Source organism: Peromyscus leucopus, chromosome X, assembly GCF_004664715.2.
Source record: "Peromyscus leucopus breed LL Stock chromosome X, UCI_PerLeu_2.1, whole genome shotgun sequence".
Classification (NCBI taxonomy): Eukaryota; Metazoa; Chordata; class Mammalia; order Rodentia; family Cricetidae; genus Peromyscus; species Peromyscus leucopus.
In genome coordinates, this window is record NC_051083.1 from 112,258,858 (window position 1) to 112,278,035 (window position 19,178).

General features: G+C 38.0%; 1 pseudogene; it reads left to right on the plus strand.

Annotated features, from left to right (window-relative positions):
• Nucleotides 1–5,574: 5,574 nt before the first annotated feature.
• On the plus strand, nucleotides 5,575–17,505 carry LOC114705466 (annotated as a pseudogene).
• Nucleotides 17,506–19,178: the final 1,673 nt, after the last annotated feature.

Sequence of the window (19,178 nt, forward strand, 5' to 3'; positions counted from 1 at the left end):
AGATTGTAGGCTTTCTGTAATTTTTGCTGTTGTTGAAATCTAACTTTAAGCCATGGTGGTCCAACAAGATCCAGGAGGTTATTTGAATTTTTTGTATCTGTTGAGATTTGCTTTGTGACCAAGCATGTGGTTGATTTTAGAGAAGGTTCCACATGGTGCTGAGAAGACGGCATATTCTTTTGTGTTAGGGTGGAATATTCTGTAGATATCTAAGTCCATTTGAGTCATAACATGTTAGTTCCCTTATTTCTCTGTTAAGTTTCTGTCTTGCAGACCTGTCCATTGGTGAGAGTAGGGTGTTGAAGTCTCTCACTGCTAGTGTATGGGGTTTGATGTGTGATTTAAGATTTAGCAATGTTTCTTTTACAAATGTGGGTGCTCTTGTATTTGGGGCACAACTCTTCAGAATTGAGATGTCATCTTTTGGATTTTCCTTGTGATAAATATGTAATGTCCTTCCCAATCTCTTTCGATTGATTTTAGTTTGAAGTATTGTTTATTAGATATTAGTATAGCTACACCAGCTTGCTTCTTAAATCCATCTGATTGGAAAGTCTTTTCCCAGCCTTTTATTCTGAGGTATTGTCTGTCTTTGAAGTTGAGGTGTGTTTCTTGTATGCAGCAGAAGGATGGATCTTGTTTTAATATCCATTCTGTTAGCCTGTGTCTTTTTATAGGTGAATTGAGACCATTGATATTAATGGATATTAATGACCGGTGATTGTTCATTCCTGGTTTTTTTTTTATTTTTTATTTTTTTTATTTTTTTTATTTTTTTTGGTGGTAGTGTAATATGTTTCCCTTCTTTGGCATTTGTTGGTGTGGTACTATCTCTTGCTGAGTTTTCATGAGTGTATCTAATTTCCTTAGGTTGGATTTTTCCTTCAGGTGCTTTCTGTAGGGCTAGATTTATGGAAAGATATTGTTTAAATCTGGTTTAATTATGGAGTATTTTGTTTACTCTGTCTATGGTGATTGAGAGTTTTGCTGGGTATAATAGTCTGTGTTGGCATCCATGGTCTCTTAATGTCTGTCCAGGACCTTTTGCCTTTTAGAGTCTCCATTGAGAAGTCGGGTGTTATTCTTATTGGTCTGCCTTTTTCCTTTGCAGCTCTTAATATTTTTTTCTTTATTCTGTATGTTTAGTGGCTTGATTATTATGTGGTGAGGGGAATTATTTTTGGGTCCAGCCTATTTGGTGTTCTGTAAGCTTCTTGTATCTTTATAGGCATTTCCTTCTTTAGGTTGGAAAATTTTTCTTCTCTGATTTTGTTGAATATATTTTCTGTGCCTTTGAGTTGGTATTCTTCTCCTTCTTTTATTCCTATTATTTTTAGATTTGGTCTTTTCATGTTGTCCCATATTTCCTGGACATTTTGTGTTATGACTTTGTTGGCTTTAGTGTTTTCACTGATAGATGAATCTATTTCCTCTATCGTATCTTCAATGCCAAAGATCCATTCTTCCTTCTCTTGCATTCTGTTGGTTATACTTGCATCTGTAGTTCCTCTTCATTTACTCAGATTTTCCACTTCCAGCATTCCCTCAGTTTGTGTCTTTATTGTCTCAATTTCACTTTTCAAATCTTGAACTGTTTCCCTCACTTGTTTAATTGCTTTTGCTTGGCTTTCTTTCAGTGATTTACTGATTTCTTCCATTTTTTTGTTTGACTTTTCTTCTATTTTTTAAGGGACTTTTTCTTTTCCTCTTTAAAGATCTCTATCATCTTCTTAAAGTCACTTTTAAGATCAATTTCATCTGTTTCTTCTGAGTTGGGATGTTCAGGTCTTACTGATGTAGGTTCTGATGGAGCCATATTGGTTTTTATGTTGTTGAGTGTATTTTTGCACTGGCGTCTACCCATCTCTTTCTCCACATGGTACAAGTGGTGTCTGTGTCTGAGGGAGCCTCTCTTGGTCTGATCGATACTCTTGGTCCAGTGGGAGCTCTTGGTCTAGTTGGTGCTGATGGACTCTTTGTCTCAGGGAAAAACTCTTAATCCTATTGGCGCTGGTGGGCTCTGTCTCAGGGAACAGTTGCAGTCTAGGAGGATGGGTGGGTTTGGGAGTGGTGGGGCTTGTGTGTTACAGGGTCTGGTGGAGAATGGTGGTGGTTCGACCTGTCTGCAAGAGGTCTGCCAACTGGCCTGAATTTGGGGCTGCAATGGGTTCTGGTGTGTGTGCCCAAAGCCTAGGGGCTGGGGTGTTCAGGTGTGAGGATAAAGACTCATCTCTTAGTACAATCGGGTGCTGGTGAGCTCTGTCTCAGGGAACAGTTGCAGTCTCAACTAATGACTTCTGAGAGACCAAAAACTAGTCTTCTCAAGGAATGATACCCCTAATTGGTTATACAATACCTAGTAATTAGCCCAGGAATCATGTACATACAAGCAACACTAAATGAACTTGGCAGTCTATATATTCATGCATTATATATGTATATAACAAAGATAATCAAAGGAAAAGAGGCCATAAATCTGAGAGAGTATAAGGAGGGTTATGGAAAGACTAGAAGGAGTAAAATGAAGATGGAAAATGGTTTAATTATGTTTTAACTAAAATAAAATATATTAAGAAAAATTCATGTTTCTGTGAATATGACCAATAGATTCCAGGGTGCAGAGCCTAGTCAAAGCTTTCTCAAGGATATGTGTAAATTATTCACTTACTATTTTTTATTTTTAAACTATGTGCCAATGTGTGTTTCTGTGTAAGTATGTGTTCATATAAGTACAGTGCCCAGGGAAGGCAAAAAAAAAGATTTTAGATCTGTTGGAGATTCTGTTACTCTTCTGTCACTCTGAAGAATCACTCTGGACAAAGAAACTTAGAGAAGGAAGAGGATTGCTGGTGGCTCACTTACACTTTCAAAAGGTTAGAATCTGACCATGGCACAGAATGTGGCAGCAGGCCGGCAGGCAGGCAGGAATTAGGGTGGAGCAGTAGGTGAGAGCTTGCATCCTTATCAAAAAACAGGAGGGAGACCTGCAAGCCCACTATTAATAACACAGCTCTTCCACAAGGCCATACCTCCTAATTCTTTCTTAGCAATCCCACCAACTGAGGACCAAACTATATATATATGAGCCTATGGGGACCATTCATATTCAAACCATCCCCATGCTGAAATGACAGTTCTGAGCTGTTTGATATAGGTGCTGGGAACTGAACTCTAATCCTCTGCAAGAGCAGCATGTATTTTAAAGCACTGAACCATCTCTCCAGCCCACAAATTCTTTTTTATCTTAAATATCTAACCAAGCTTTAAAGGTGTTCTTTAGCTAGGCGGTGGTGGTGCACGCCTTTAATCCCAGCACTTGGGAGGCACAGTCAGGTGGATCCCTGTGAGTTCAAGGCTAGTCTGGTCTGCAGAATGAGATCCATGACAGGCACCAAAACTACACAGAGAAACCCTGACTTGAAAAACCAAAAAAAAAAAAGTGTTCTTTATTTTTGCTCTTTATGAGCTTGCTGCCTGATTGTCCTTTTTCTCTGGTTATATCTTAGTTACTTACCTGTTAGTGTGACAAAATATTTTGACAAAATTAACTTAAGTGAGAATGCAGGAAGCCTTGCTCCAAATGGGTCTGATGACCTTGGATGGATGTGTGAAGTCACCACAGCAAAGAAACTATGTCCACCCATTTCAAACAAGTGGCTCTGGATAGCCTGAGCCATTTTTATTTACATGGCTTCAATAGTTTGCATGAACAGTTTTACAATCAGATTTGTTTCCTTAAGTTTCTAATAATGATTACAATAATTGACAGTTTGTTCTTTTACCTCATTCTCCTTCCATCCCCCAACTTTCCCACCAGTAACCATTACCTACTTGATTCATAGCTTTAATGTCAGGAGCATAAGCAGTGTTGCACGTGACAACATTTTCTAACTAGGTACATCTACAGGTAGAACAGTGTGCCCAGTTGGTAGCATTTGCAGTTACAGCGTCATGAAAAGTGAAAGAGAGTTTTGCCTCTAGTAGTTAATGTTTACCTCTAGTCAAATCTAAGTTTTCCCAATTAACTCATCAGTCAAAGCTGAATCAGTTCACTCTCCATTCTGTATTACTCTATTTCCTATGAAGGACACACCATGTTTTTTCCTACCATCCTGTAAACTACATAACTTAAAAGCTTATTCTTAATAGTTATCACTGCTTATTCCTTATTCTCATTGTCCCCTTCCTCTCAACTTCCTAGAGTAGTAGCACAACTATTAGAAAGGAAGGCATTGTTGGTTTCTATGATACTGCTTCATTCCCTGTACCTAGACTGTTGTGGTATCATCTATTTATTTGCATTTCTCCTAGACTCTTGTGGTTAGAATCATTCTCTCCAGAAGTTATGCAAATTGGTAGTATAATGAATTACTGTGACTCTTTCAGGCTAGTCACAAGATGCATTGGAAAGGCAACATCCTGATCATGAGAATCCTGAACTCATAGTCACACTTGAAATATCAAAGGACTTCGGAGCTGAATCAGGCCCACTATATATTTTTAACAACATTCCCTCTGGCTCACCCAGAAGTTTTCCTTTTGTAATAGCCATTTCATCCGTACCTCTGAGAATGTGAAACTAGAGGCAGCCAGCAATGTGATTTGTATAAAGAAAGCAAGGAGAGCAGGTAGCACAAATACCCCTTGGGTCATGCCCAGAATTATGCAGCCAACTATCCATCGGCCTTGCCAAAATGGATCAAATTCTCCAGAGCCTTGCCAAAAGGAGAATTTGTTCATGTTATTTTCAGACCTTGTCCCATGACGAAGTCACAAAGCTCCCAGCAGGAAGATTGATTTATTTTTGCCCACAGTCCAAGGTGTCATATATCATAGCAGGAAAGACAAGACGGCAGAGGCTTGAAGCACATCATCATATCACACAATTGGAACTTAGAGAGCAATGAATTTTGACACTAAGTTCTTTCTCTATTATACACACTCCAGGATCCCAGTCAGGGAATGCTTCTATCCACAGTGGGTGAGTTGGTCTTCACAATTTGATGAACATAATCAAGACAGTCCCAGAATGGCATATCTGAAGGCCCATCTGCCAAATGAGTATGATTCTGTTAGGTTGACAATTAAGGCTATCATAGGTGATAGTGCCTAAAGTCTGTAATTGCCTACCTCAACCCCAAAATAAACATTCCATCTCTTTTTATTAAGATTAGTATATATATATATATATATATATATATATATATATATATATTATAATATATATATTCTCATATATACTCATATATATATTCATTGTACAGAGTAATAGGATTTATTGTTGCATTTTCATTCAATGATATATGTTGGTCATAGACACCTTCCCATTACCTACTCTTGACCCTTGTCACCTACTTCTGGTTCCTCTTCTCTTTCCATATGCACTCCCCTCTACTCCTATGTCTTATGTTTTGTTTAAACCTAGAGTCCACATGTGATGGAAAACATGTGACTTTTTCTGAGTCTGGCTCATTTCACTTAACATAATGAGCTTCATTTTCCACAATATGCCATTTCCCCTTCTTTATGACTCTAAATAATTTTCATCAACTCCTTCAAACTTCCATATACACAATGAGGTAAGAACTAGTTTATATGCTTCATAAATCATCACTAACCTCATTTTAACTTGTTACGTGCAAAGGATAACCTAGATTTAGACTATATGATTCAGCTGTCCACACTGATAAAAATCATGGCTAAATGGCAGATGCCTGTGTCCCATTTACTGCATAAATAGAGTCCAAAGGGTATACAATCAGGATCTGATTACAGATCGCTGTTGTACCTAAAGTGACTTGTTCAGTCTTCACAATATACAGTTGCTTTTTTAGTTTACACAACAGGGAATGAACATATGGTGGGCATTAAAAACATAAAGAGTTGAAGAAGGCTTTTGAAAAATATGTGCATCATAAAACTATGGATCATTAAAGAAGGTTAGGATAGTTAGGGGGATAGCCCAGCTGTCTGATCTTTCAAGATAAAAAGAATCATCATTCAGCTCTCCTTTAACCCTCCCTGGGTATTCCTATGTGTTGTATATTTTGTATTGGACAGGGAGGACAACATTTAGGTCTCATTTTTTTCTTTGTTTGGTTTGTTTTGTTTTTAATAAAAGTAGTAAATACTCTGAGAGGCTTTCTACCTTAACATAATGCTAAAACATATCAACTGCATGACTTTTCTTTTTTTAATATTTATGTTTTAGTACAAAATGTCAGTTAGAATAACAAATATAGGCACAATGCTTAAAAAAAGAAAACATTGTTTCTTCCTCACTTGCTTTAGAAAGGAAACATGAAATCTCCCCAACTAACTGAAAAATACTGGCCTATATTAGTAGGTGAGTGAATAGAAACCTTGGCTTTGAAAGCCTCTGGTTCAATCTGCAGCTTGGAAAGAGCATATACACCAGCCATTTCATCATCTACACAATAGGCTATAAATTATTTGCATGACATCTTCTTTGCATTAGATGCCATGGGCCGGTAACAAGTTGGTGTGATATATAGACCATTTAAGTGACAATAGTCATAAGTTACAGATGGAAAGCTCTATTTTGGCCAGCCATTGTGCTCCCTCTTTGCCCAATTTTCAATATGAAAAATCACCACTGAATATCAAAAATGGCTTCTTGGAACATCAGCTCTGATCTACAGGATTTGTCATGTTGTAGCTCATCTGTTTCAAGAGCACTTCATTCATTTGTTCTGCATTACCAAGATGGAGAGTTCACTGAATAATTGATGAAAAGAGAAAACTATGAGCTCTCTTGCACTCAGTCATTATGGTTTTGATACTACCTTCTGGAAACTAACTACATTGTTATCCAGTAGGCACACAGCCTAAATTATATAGGAGGCAATCCTTCAGAGGGTTGCACATACACACTCATCACTGTTTAGGATCAAACACTGAACTTTCAGCTCTAACTATTATAGCAACTTTTACTTATACTAATGTGAGTGAATCGATCCTTAAACTTTTTTCTGTGCAAGCACATTTGCGCACATGCACACAAGTGTTTCTGTGTGTGCATGTGTGTGCATGAGTGTATGTGTGCATGCATAACATTACAGTAATTTAAGATTACTCTGATCTTTTGATATTCATAAGATAAAAAGATTACAGTGATATAATATAGCATCCTTATTATCATGTGCTAGGTACCACATTAAGAGGCCATCCTCTAGTAATCATAGTATTTCTAAAATATAATCATGCTACGTTATAAATTTGCCCCAGCTTTCTATTGTTAATTCTCAAAACATTACTTCATTTTCTGTGTAATAGATTAGCACCTTAACCATTTCAGCTTCTGTTATCTGAAGTGTGGATGAAAACCACCAGGAAGACTATGAATCTCTTTTTAATAATGTAATGATAGTGAATACTCTGTGTAACCAGGCAAGAAAGGGATTGAATATGGTGTGATGCTGTGAGCAGATCACTAAATAGCAAATAGTCAGGCAGGATTTGGTGTTCAAAAGATAGAAAGGGCCAACAAAACTACCATTAATGTGGAGATGTGAACTTTAATACAAAGAGATTATTTGCTTTCTGTCCTATTTTATGTTTTCTATAAAAATCTAAATATATTAGGATCTTTGAGTCCATAACTAGTAATCACTCCAAGAAAGAAGCCAAATAAATTTAATTGAACTACATCCTATAGAAAAATATGAACTAGGCAAATGAACTAAATGGCATTTCCAAACACCACATCTCTACCTCTTATCCTTGCTGTGGGTGGCAGCTAGTGACTCAGCAGTGGCTACACACTTTTCCTCTACTGTTTTCCTCACCTCTTTCCCATTTCCCCCACTGAATCTTATTAAGACATTCAAGAATAGGTAAAAATGCATTCACTAGATTCAATGACTTTACAATCTAAATGAGAAAACTTTGTAGATGAGTAAAGTCACTGATTTAGGGCTGGGAAAAAACATGCAAATTCATGTGAAATAAATGTACCTGAGCACTACTTTACAAAGAGTGACCAGAAATTCCATTTACGTACCTGATTATATCAGAGAGCATAATTTTGATGTCATGAAGTGCCAGATTTCTGAAAATGCTTTCAACAACTAGCTTTTCTCTCTGATCAGGTATATATATATATATATATATATATATATATATATATATATATATATGATTGTGTATGTATGTGTGCATATGCACATGTGTGTCTTTGTGTGTATGTGCACCCATGTTTCTATATTATAGTTATTTAACAAATGATATGTTCAGCTACAAGTGCTCTATGAGTCAACATATATTCACAATAATCAGTATGTTTCCCAAATTATATTTGTCACTGGGGGAAAAAGGAAGGCTTCAGAACTTAAAAGAAAACATTTTCTACATTATGACACTCAACAAAAGCTCTCCTCTATACTTAACAGTAAAAATGGGCACCACTTTTGCCCTGTGGTATGCTTAGTAGACTTCCATCTATCATGAGGAAGTCATGACAACATAATCAATTCAATATAGGTTCATTTTCTTTCTTGATTGCTTGGAGGTTGAGGTCTCCTACCCATATGATCCATATTGAATTGTCATCATCATCTTTTTCAACAGCAGAGGTTTATTACCTCTTGAGTTGATTGACTTGTAGATACATAGTCACTCCAACATAAAAAGTAGTTACAAATTATATTACTGTTAAACCATGATAATAGGTTTTACATTGAACTAGGAACCACTTTGTTTTCAAATGATGAATTACAACCTATTTTTCATTTTCACAATGCAAAATAGCTACATGTCCCATCATATTAATTGACCTCATTCATTTCTGTTTGTAGCTTTGCTCACAGATGTAATTATACTTAGCTGCCTCAATTATTCTATAATTTTAGTCACATTCATATTTTACATTCAGTTATTATATTTACAGACACTAATACTATTTTTATATATTTACGTGTCCTTTGTCTTAAAAAACAAACACATATGCATGCGTATGTGTATGTGATCTAATTTTAGGCTTTGATCCAAACAAACATGCAAAATTTTCCTATAAAAATACTCGGATGTGAGTGGGAGTAATGAAGGGCGAGGGGCGAGGGAAAGAGAGCTTGGGGGAGCGGGAGATCCCAGCTGGATCACGAACAGAGAGGGAGAACAAAGAATAGGAGACCATGGTAAATGAATACCACAGGAGACTAGGAAGAAGCAAAGTGCTAGAGAGGCCCACAGAAATCCACAGAGATGCCCCCACAATAGACTGCTGGCAATGGTCGAGAGACAGCCCAAACTGACCTACTCTGGTTATAGGATGGCCAAACACCCTAATTGTCGTGCTTGAAACCCCATCCAATGACTGAGGGAACTGGATGCAGAAATCCACGGCCAGGCCCTGGGTGGAGCTCCGGGAGTCCAATTGGTGAGAAAGAGGAAGGTTTATATATGAGCGAGAATTGTTGAAACCAAGGTTGGATAAAGCCCAGGAACAAATAGCCAAACGAATGGAAACACATTAACTATGAACCAATAGCTAAGGAGCTCCCAACTGGATCAGGCCCTCTGGATAAGTGAGACAGTTGATTAGCTTGATCTATTTGGGAGGCATCCAGGCAGTGGGACCGGTCCTGTGCTCAGTGCATGAGTTGGCTGTTTGAAACCTGGGGCTTATTCAGGGACGCTTGGCTCAGCCTGGAAGGAGGGGACTGGACCTGCCTGGACTGAGTCTACCAGGTTGATCTCAATCCTGGGGGAGTCTTTGCCCTGGAGGAGATGGAATGGGGGGTGGGCTGGGGGAAAGGAGAGGGGGGTGGGAGGGGGGGAGAACAAGGGAATCCGTGGCTGATATGTAGAATTAAATTATATTGTAAAATAAAATAAAATTAAATTTAAAAAAGGAAAATATATATATATACAAAATTAAAGACACAAATCTATATATATATATATATATATATATATATATAATTTAATAACTGAAAGTTTATTATCATCTTGCCTGGATAACAAAATAGTGATACTTGGTCCAATAACTGTAGCAAAGTATTTAAACAAGATATTTTATTATGTTACTATAATAAAATTGATTTTGGGGGAAAAAAGGTTAAATACTTGTTTTTAAGTGCCTCTATCATAGAACTACAAAATAACATTGCCCATTCTATGTAAAAGATAACATTAATGCCCCCCAAAATTCATCTATTTGTGTATTATATGTATATATAGCCATATTTGCACATGTGCGTGATAAACTTTTCAAGACAACCAATTCTAATTTGTACATGTAAGGCTAATTTTCAGGCCTTCAGTTAAGGCCTAAAATTTCCATTTTTTTCTTGTTATCCAAAATATTTTGAGAGAAATATCAGTCCTCCAGGAAGAGACAGAATGCTTAACTGCAACAGGCTGTCTTCTTATGATTGTGCTAGAAGATGTGTCCATGTGACAAATTGCTACTGTTCAAACTCATCAGTTCACAACAAGTATTTTGAAAACATGCCAGAATAACTCAAATGTCACATATGGTCAAATGCTTGGAGAGGAAAAAAACATCATGACATATATTTATTTTGTTTGCATTGGAGTTGGCCTTGGTCTTTTCCTAATGGGTAGAATTGAACTGCTCTACTTACAAGCATATCATCCCAGCAAATGGACTTAGGAAAAGGGAGGAAATCAGGTTAGAATTTTATAAGGAAATTCTTGAAGTACCCCAGTTCATTAAAAAACTGATTTATCTTAGGTAGTATGTAGATTTTATGAGACTGAGTTCATCTTTACTAAAAATACATTTTTTTAGAACCCATATTACTCTGCTTTCCATCTTCAATTTGGCAAAAGCTAAAGTATGAATTCTTAGCTTAGCCAGTTATAAATTCTTGTCTTGACCATCTAGCCTGCTGAAAAAGCTGTGGCTTTTGAGAGTCATATTATAGTATGGAGATTTTATAAGTGGTTAAGTGCTATGAATACCATAAAAACAAGCAATTTATTTTGTTGACAGGTGATGAAAGGGTGTTAAATGAAATACTGGTGTTACTACTAACTATTTTCTAGAGACAATACCATTTGAATAAGAAAATGAATGGTTGTGGAAAACACAGATTGTAATTCTTGAAGTTTCATGTCAAAGAAAGCAGACTGAGTGCAACAATAAGTATGGACAATGAGATGAAAATTGACCTACAAGTAATAAAGCTAAAGTTGTTCACAGGACATCTTGACATCAAAATAGTCGGTGATTTCTTATAAACAGAAAAATATGATTTTCATGTATCTGTATCTGGAGTTGACTAATTAGGACACTATGACAGGCACTAATACTTAAGTCTTCAGATACTTGATTTTTCACAAGCATTTTTTTGAACACATAGGAACCTGTCTTAGTCAATGTTCTATTGCTGTGAAGAGACACCATGACTATAGCAACTCTTATAAATGAAAGCATTTATAAGGACATTCTTACAGTTTCATGACAGGAAGCATGGTGATAGGCAGGCAGACATGGTACTGGAGAGATAGCTGAGAGTTCTGCATCTGGATCGGTGGATAGTGGGAAGAGAGAGACACTGGGCCTTGCTTGATCATTTGAAATCCTAAGGCCTACCTCCAGTGACACACTTTCTCCAACAAGTTTATAACTCCTAATCCCTTTCAAGTAGCACCACTCCCTAATGATCGAGCATTCAAATATATGAGCCTATGGGGGCCATTCCAATTCAAACCACCACACTCTACTCCCTGTCCCCGATAGGCTTATAGCAATACCAACACAAAACCACATTCAGTTCTACTTCAAAAGTCCCCATAATCTTACACAGTCTCAACATGGTTTAAAAATCCAAATTTCAAAATCTCTTCTTTGACTCATGGCAATCTCTTAACTGTAATTCCCTGTAATATAAAAATCAAAAAGCAGATCATATAAATCCAACATATAATGACACAGAATATATATTATCATTCCAAAAGTGAGGAAAGGGAGCATAGTGAGGAAAAACTGAAACAAATCAAAACCTAAAACCAGCAGCTCAAACGCCAAACTCTGCATCTCCAGGTCTGATGTTCAAGTGCTCTTCAGATATCCAACTCCTTTTAGCTCTTTTGAGTGCAACACACTTCTGTTTGGGGCTGGTTCCACGTCTGGTATGCAGTTTTCCTTGGCAGATATTCCATGGCTCTAGTATCTCCAACATTTTGGAGTCTCCACAGAAATCCAGGCTTCACCTTCACAGCTTCACACAATGGCCTCTCAAGGCCTCCATGCGGAGACACCCCTGACACATGCCTAGCCTCAGCAGCTTTCCTTAACGGTGGAGAGAGATTCCACAATCCTAGATTTCTTATATCCTAGACTCTAAAACTGGAACCACATGGAAGAAGCTGCTAAGTTCTACTGTTTGTTGGGGCTGAAATATGGCCCCGTTGTTCAATTATGTCTTTACCAGCTTTCTACTTTCAGTGGTTACCTACACTTCCTAAGCTTGGCTGTCCTGGAACTCAATCTGTAGACCAGGCTGGCCTCCAACTTGGAGATCTGCCGGCCTCTACCTCCTGAGCAAGGAGTTTAAAGGTGTGAGGCATCATGCCTGGGCCTAAGTTTTTCTTTAATTTCTTTTCACAAGTTGGAAGCTTAGCTGGGTGGGGTCTTGCCCTGAAGTTACCATTCCCTAACCATTTAGCATCAGTCAATTCTTTAATTGGCTTATTTTCTTGACCATAAGACTCAGCTCCATTATACTTGCTGGTGCCCCTTTTCTCATCAAACTGTACATTTTATACCATTCCTTGCTCAGTTTGCTCCTTTTCATTATAGATCTGCATAAGACTGGTAACTAATAATCACATGACACAGTCAACACTAGGCTATTTTGAAACCTCCTCTGCCAATGCTATTAATCCAAAACTCTTCAATTTAGCCTCAAGCAGACTTTTTGGACAAGGGCAAAAGACAGCCACATTCTTGTACAAAATATCACAAAATAGATTCTAGGCCACATACTAAAGGCATCCTTTGAAACCTCCTGAGCCAGGCCATCACAGTTCAAATCACCCTCAGCATCACTGTCTTTCCTATTCCTACTAGGAAGACCCATTAAACCCAACTTAAAACATTCAACTACTTTCCTAATCCAATGTACTAAACTCCACATTCTGCCAAGAGGCATGGTCAAGCCTATCAGAGCACTACTCCAATGCCTGATACCAACTTCTGTTTTATTCAGTGTTCTATTGCTGTGAAGAGATACCATGATGACAGAAACTCTTATAAAGGAAAGCATTTAATCTGGGCTTGCTTATAGGTTCAGAGGTTTAATCCATTGTCATCATGGTGAGAGACATGGTGGCATGCAGGTAGACATAGTGCTGGAGAAGGAGCTGAGAGTTCTACATCTGGATCTGAAGGCAGCAGGAAGAGAGAAATACTGGGCCTAGCTTGAGCAGTTGAGACCCCAAAGCCCACACCTACTCCTAAACTCTGTCAAGCAGTGCCACTCCCTAATGACCAAGCAGTTAATTAAATGGTTCTCAAACTATGGGTCAGGACCCCTTTACGTAACCTCTATCTCCAAAAAATATTTATATTGTGATTCATAGCAGTAGCAAAATTACAGTTATGAAGTAACAAAACAAAAATATTTTATAGTTAAGTTACCATAACATGAGGAACTATATTAAAAGGCAGCACTATTAAGATTTAATAGCTGAGAACCACTGATTTAAATATATGAGCTTAGGGGGCCATTCCTATTCAATCCACAACAGAACCAATGCAGACTTGCATTTTGTTCAGATCAAATAGAAACAAATTGAGTTCAATAAATGATAACTAGCTTTATTATGTATTTCTAGTTTTAGATAAGTAATGAAAAGTAGAAAAGTATAAACATTATATTCTCTAGTACATTAGTAAATAGTTAAAATATTAATAGACTCAGAGTCTAAAGGTAAGGACCAGATTGCACATATTATATAAGTGCATGTTTATCATATATATATGAAGCAGTCTAGCTATTTAATAAATTGATGTTGGATAAATACATGAAGAAAAGTTAGAGATATAGATGTAGTCATATTTAAATAAGGCCTTTGATAATAAGTACTAGGTCATACCAGATAGGAAAAACTGCAAGAGTAAATGAGTTTGTATATTTTGTCAAATATAAATATACCAACAGATTGCCCTAATGTAAACACTCTTAGACCATATCAGATGGAAGTTTTTTTTCATTTTCTTTATTAAGAAATTTTCTACTCACTCTACATACCACCCACAGATATTACCTCTTTCCTCCTCCCACCCCCAGCCCTCTCTCCCAAGCTACCCTACATCCCCCAAATCAAGGTCTCCATGGGGAGTCAGCAAAGCCTGGTACACTGAGCCTAGGCAGGTCCAAGCCCTGCCCACTGCACCAAGGCTGCGCAAGGCATCACACCACAGGCACCGGGCTCCAGAAAAACCTGCCCATGCACCAGGGACAGATCCCGATCCCACTGCCTGGGTGCCCCCCAAACAGATTGAGTTTTTAAATGTATCTGGAACTCCCAGTAAGCAAGGAAAATGACATATGTCAGTGATATTCACTTTCTTATTAAAACGATGGAAAATATTCAAATGTACCTTTTCAAAAACATTTCATTTGTTTCTATTCTGAAAGGATACAGGAACAGGAAAAGAGATATTATCTACTAATACTGTTTGAATAGTTTGTCTGGATTTAATTTGGTTTCATACAATATCACAGAATCAACTTCATTTTAAATGAATTTGAGAAAACAGAACTATAAAATTGTGGAGTTAAATGTTTTGATTTCCTCTGTCTTCCCCCCAACGGTTTTCTAAAAAGCAAAACTTTGTCAACCTCATAGAAATATGTTGAGACATAAACTTAGCCAATACCAAGTGTCTGATAGTCTATGAAAAGTATGCAGAAAAAATCATTAGCTTTGTCAGCCTATTTAACTAAGACATCAGTAACCTACACTCTTATCTGATAGAACCAATCCTCATTTTGAACTCAACAGTTTCTACAAAAAGCAGAACAAATTCACTCAGTCCAAGAAAGTCCTCCTATCTGCTCAGTTATGACCTCAGTAACTATTTCAAGATTTCTATCCTGCCAAAGTTCCTCTTCTTTTATTTCCTGGAAGTTTGAAAAATATCCAGTGCTAATCTTTAAGAAGGAGATGTATGCAACTGCTTGGTCATCACAATAAAAATAAATAATTGTTCTAGGCAGTAGTGATGCACTCCTTTAGTCCCAGCACTAGGAGGCAGAGGCAGGTAGATCTCTGTTAATTAGAGGCCAGCCTGGACTACAGAGTGATGTGCAGGACAGCCAGGACTACACAGAGAAACTGTGTCTTGAAAGACAAAAGACAAACAAACAAAAAATTGATGGTTTCTCTAACAAACTCATCATTCTTTTAATCACCAAAAATGTTTATTCACTTTCATGTCAAAATAATAATAAAAGGTAAATAAAAGCTAAGATCATATATTTGGTTTTCACAGGGCCAGATGATGTTGCTGTTATTTTATGTGGTTGTATTTTTTTTATTAAACTTATCTTCAAGCTCCACACAAACCATGACCAGATGGCTCAGGTTTATAAGATGCTAGTTTCAAGGATTTCTTGGTCCAGAGTGATTCAAAAGGCAGTACAGGAAGATCAAAATGCTCCCACTTTCAAAGCACAGTCTATACAAAAGACTTTGCTATGTAGGTGTATGTATAGGTGTTCACATCTTAATGTTGGTCTTCCTAATAGAGCCTGTACATTACATATTTCATGACTGTGTCACAAGCAAATTGAGAGATGAGTAGCTATGAGAAGTTATGAATAACTAAGATCACATTGAAGAAGATATTGAAGATTTGAAGAAATGTTTGAGATTCAGAAGAGAGTGAATATATAATTTTTTCCATCAGGATGTATTTATATATTTATATGTTCATATATATAACAACAATAATTGAAAAAAATGAGGCCATTGATTTGAAAATGAATGATTGAGGCAAAGAAAGAGTTTGAAGGAGGACAGGGAGGAAGAAAATGATGGAAATATAGTGCTTATATATGAAATATTTTTAAAGATTTATTTATTCATTTTATGCATATGAATATTCTATCTGCATGTATGCCTGCATGCCAGAAGAAGACATCAGATCTCACTGTAGATGGTTGTGAGCCACCATGCAATTGCTGGTAATTGAACTCAGGACCTCAGAAAGAGCAGCCAGTGTTCTTAACCTCTGAGCCATCTCTCCAGCCCTATATGAAGTACTTAAAAAAAAAAAAAAACCTTAAAAATTGGCTCTATCTGTGGCACCTGATGGCTTAATGTCTCACAGGAAATTCTCTGCTCCCAGGCCTGGATTTTAGGCTTCTTGCAGTTGGCATTGTGGCAAAGTGAAGAACTTCCCCAAGGATGACCCTTCCAAGACTGTTCACCTCATGGCCTCTCTAGTCTACAAGGTTGGCATGATCCACAACATCCCAGAATTTGACAGGCCAGAATCCAAGGTGAACAAAACAGAAGTTGTGGAACCTGTAATGATTGTGGAAACAACATCCACGGTAGTTGTGGGCATCATGGGATATGTTGAAACCCCACACGGCCTCCAGACCTTCAAGACAGTGTTTGCTGAGCACATCAGTGATGAGTATAAAAGGCATATCTACAAGAACTGGCAGAAAGCTTAGAAGAAGGCCTTCACCAAATACTGTAAGAAAGGGCAGGATGACAGGCAAGACACAGCTGGAAAAGGACTTCAACAGCATGAAGAAGTACTGCCAAATCATCCTCATAATTGCCCACACTCAGATGAGTCTCTTTCTTCGGTACCAGAAGAAGGCACACTCGATGGAGATCCAAGTGAACAGGGACACTATGGCTAAGAATCTAGACTGGACTCCAGAAAGGCTGAAGCAGCAGGTTCCTATGAACCAGGTGTTTGGACAGGATGAGAAGATTGATGTCATTAGGGTGACAAAAGGCAAAGGCTACAAAGGGGCATACAAAGAAAGTTCCCCGCAAGACTCATCAAGGGCTGTGCAAGGTTGCCAGCATTGGAGCCTGGGACCCTGTCCATATGGCCTTCTCTGTGGCTTGAGCTGGACAGAAAGGCTACCATCATCAAAAAGAGGTTAACAAGAAGATTTACAAGATTGGTCAAGGCTACCTCAGTAAGGATGGTAAGCTGATAAAGAAGAATGCATCTACTGACTATGATTCATCTAACAAGAGCATCAAGTCACTGGGTGGCTTTGTCCATTATGGTGAGGTGACCAATGACTTTGTCATGCTCAAAGGCTGTGTGTGGGGGAACCAAGAAGTGTTCACTCTCTGCAAGTTCTTGCTGATGCAGACCAAATGACAATTCTGGAGAAGATTGATCTGAAATCTATTGACACCACCTCCAAGTTTGGCCATTGTCCTTTCCAGACTATGGAGGATAAGAAAGTATTCACAGGACTAATCAAGAAAGACCACATTGGCCAGGCTGTGGTGTGGCAGGAATCTTAAAGGTCTTATTAATAAAAACAAACCTGGAACCAGGTATTGGGGTGAATGCTGGAAGATCAGAGAAGCAGAACAAGCCACAGCCAACTTCACCTTGGCAATTCCTCAGCTGATCCTGTTTCCTGGAAATCTCTCAGTCCTCATCCAGAATGAATCTCAGCTGAACTGTTGCTCCAAAGCCTAAAAGCTTAACCAGGCTCTAGTTCCTGGTTTTCATGCCTTATATATCTTTCTGCTTTCTGCATCACTTCTTGGGATTAAAGGCAGGAATCACCATGCCTGGCTGTTTCCAGTGTGGCTTTGAACTCACAGAGATCCGAATGGATCTCTGCCTTTGGAATGCTAGGATTAAAGGTGTGTGTGTGCCACCATTTTCTGGCCTCTGTATCTAGTGGCTGTTCTGTTCTCTGACCCCAGATAAGTTAATTAGGGTACACAATATTTTGGGGAACACAATATCACCACACGGTGGTGGCGCACGCCTTTAATCCCAGCACTTTGGAGGCAGAGGCAGGGGGATCTCTGAGTTTGTGGCCAGCCTGAGCTACAGAGTGAGTTCCAGGAAATGAGCAAAGCTACACAGAGAAACTCTGTCTCAAACCCCCCCCCAAAAAAAAAAGAAAAAGAAAGACCACATTGCCAAGGAAGAGGTGCTTAATGCCATAAGCACCTGGTGCAGCTGGTGAGGTCTCAATAAAAACTTTTCCAGTAGAAAAAAAATGCTTAATATATTGAATTTGAATAGTCTAGAAAAAGGAACGACTTTTTCTGTTTTTAGTGAGTAATCTAAAAGGAAAATAATCCTTATTTTATTTGTGTGAGGGGTAGAGAGATCACACACACACACACACACACACACACACACACACACACACACACACATCCCAACAATTGATAGGGACAGGGAAAGATATTCTAATAACCATGAATGTCTCAATAGTATGTCTGTAATTTATTTAATTACTTCTAACCACACAGAATCAAATTTATTTCCATTGATTTTCAGGAAGATGGCTGTTAAAATTTTGGGAAAGAGTTATTTTTGAGGAAAAAGAGATTAAATCTAAACTATGTGTTCTCTTTTCAAAAATATAAAAATATTTAAACAAGGTATGGTGGCACACACCTGTAACTCCAGCATTTAGGAGGTAGAAGGAGAACGATCAGAAGTTCAAGGACATCCTCTGCTACACAATGAGTTCAAGCTACGTGATATTACATGAGGACCTGTCTCAATTAACCAAACCAAACAACAAAATATGTAAGAGAATCTATGCATACCAGAAAGGAATTGCCTATAATGTATAGACAAGAAACTATGCTTAGAATAGTAAAGTAACCGGAACAAGGTCATGTATCACTTAAAGAGACTGATACAAGTACAGAGCTGGCCTGGTTTCCTCCAAACCCACTGTGGATTCTGTTTCCCAGGAACATTTCCACATAGTTAGCTTTAGATCCGATGGCCCAGATCCAGTTTTTGCTGGAGTATAAGAGGTTCATACTGCTATTTTCAAATGTATTCTCAAAACAGATCTCTGTCCTACCTCCACGAATTCTGTTCCTTTTCTACAACAGAGGCCAAGAGGATCTGCCTCACCGCCTGGGCTAGAATGATAAGCCAAAAGTTAAGCCTGCATCAATTTCTACCTATTTCTACTTGGCACTTCAGATGA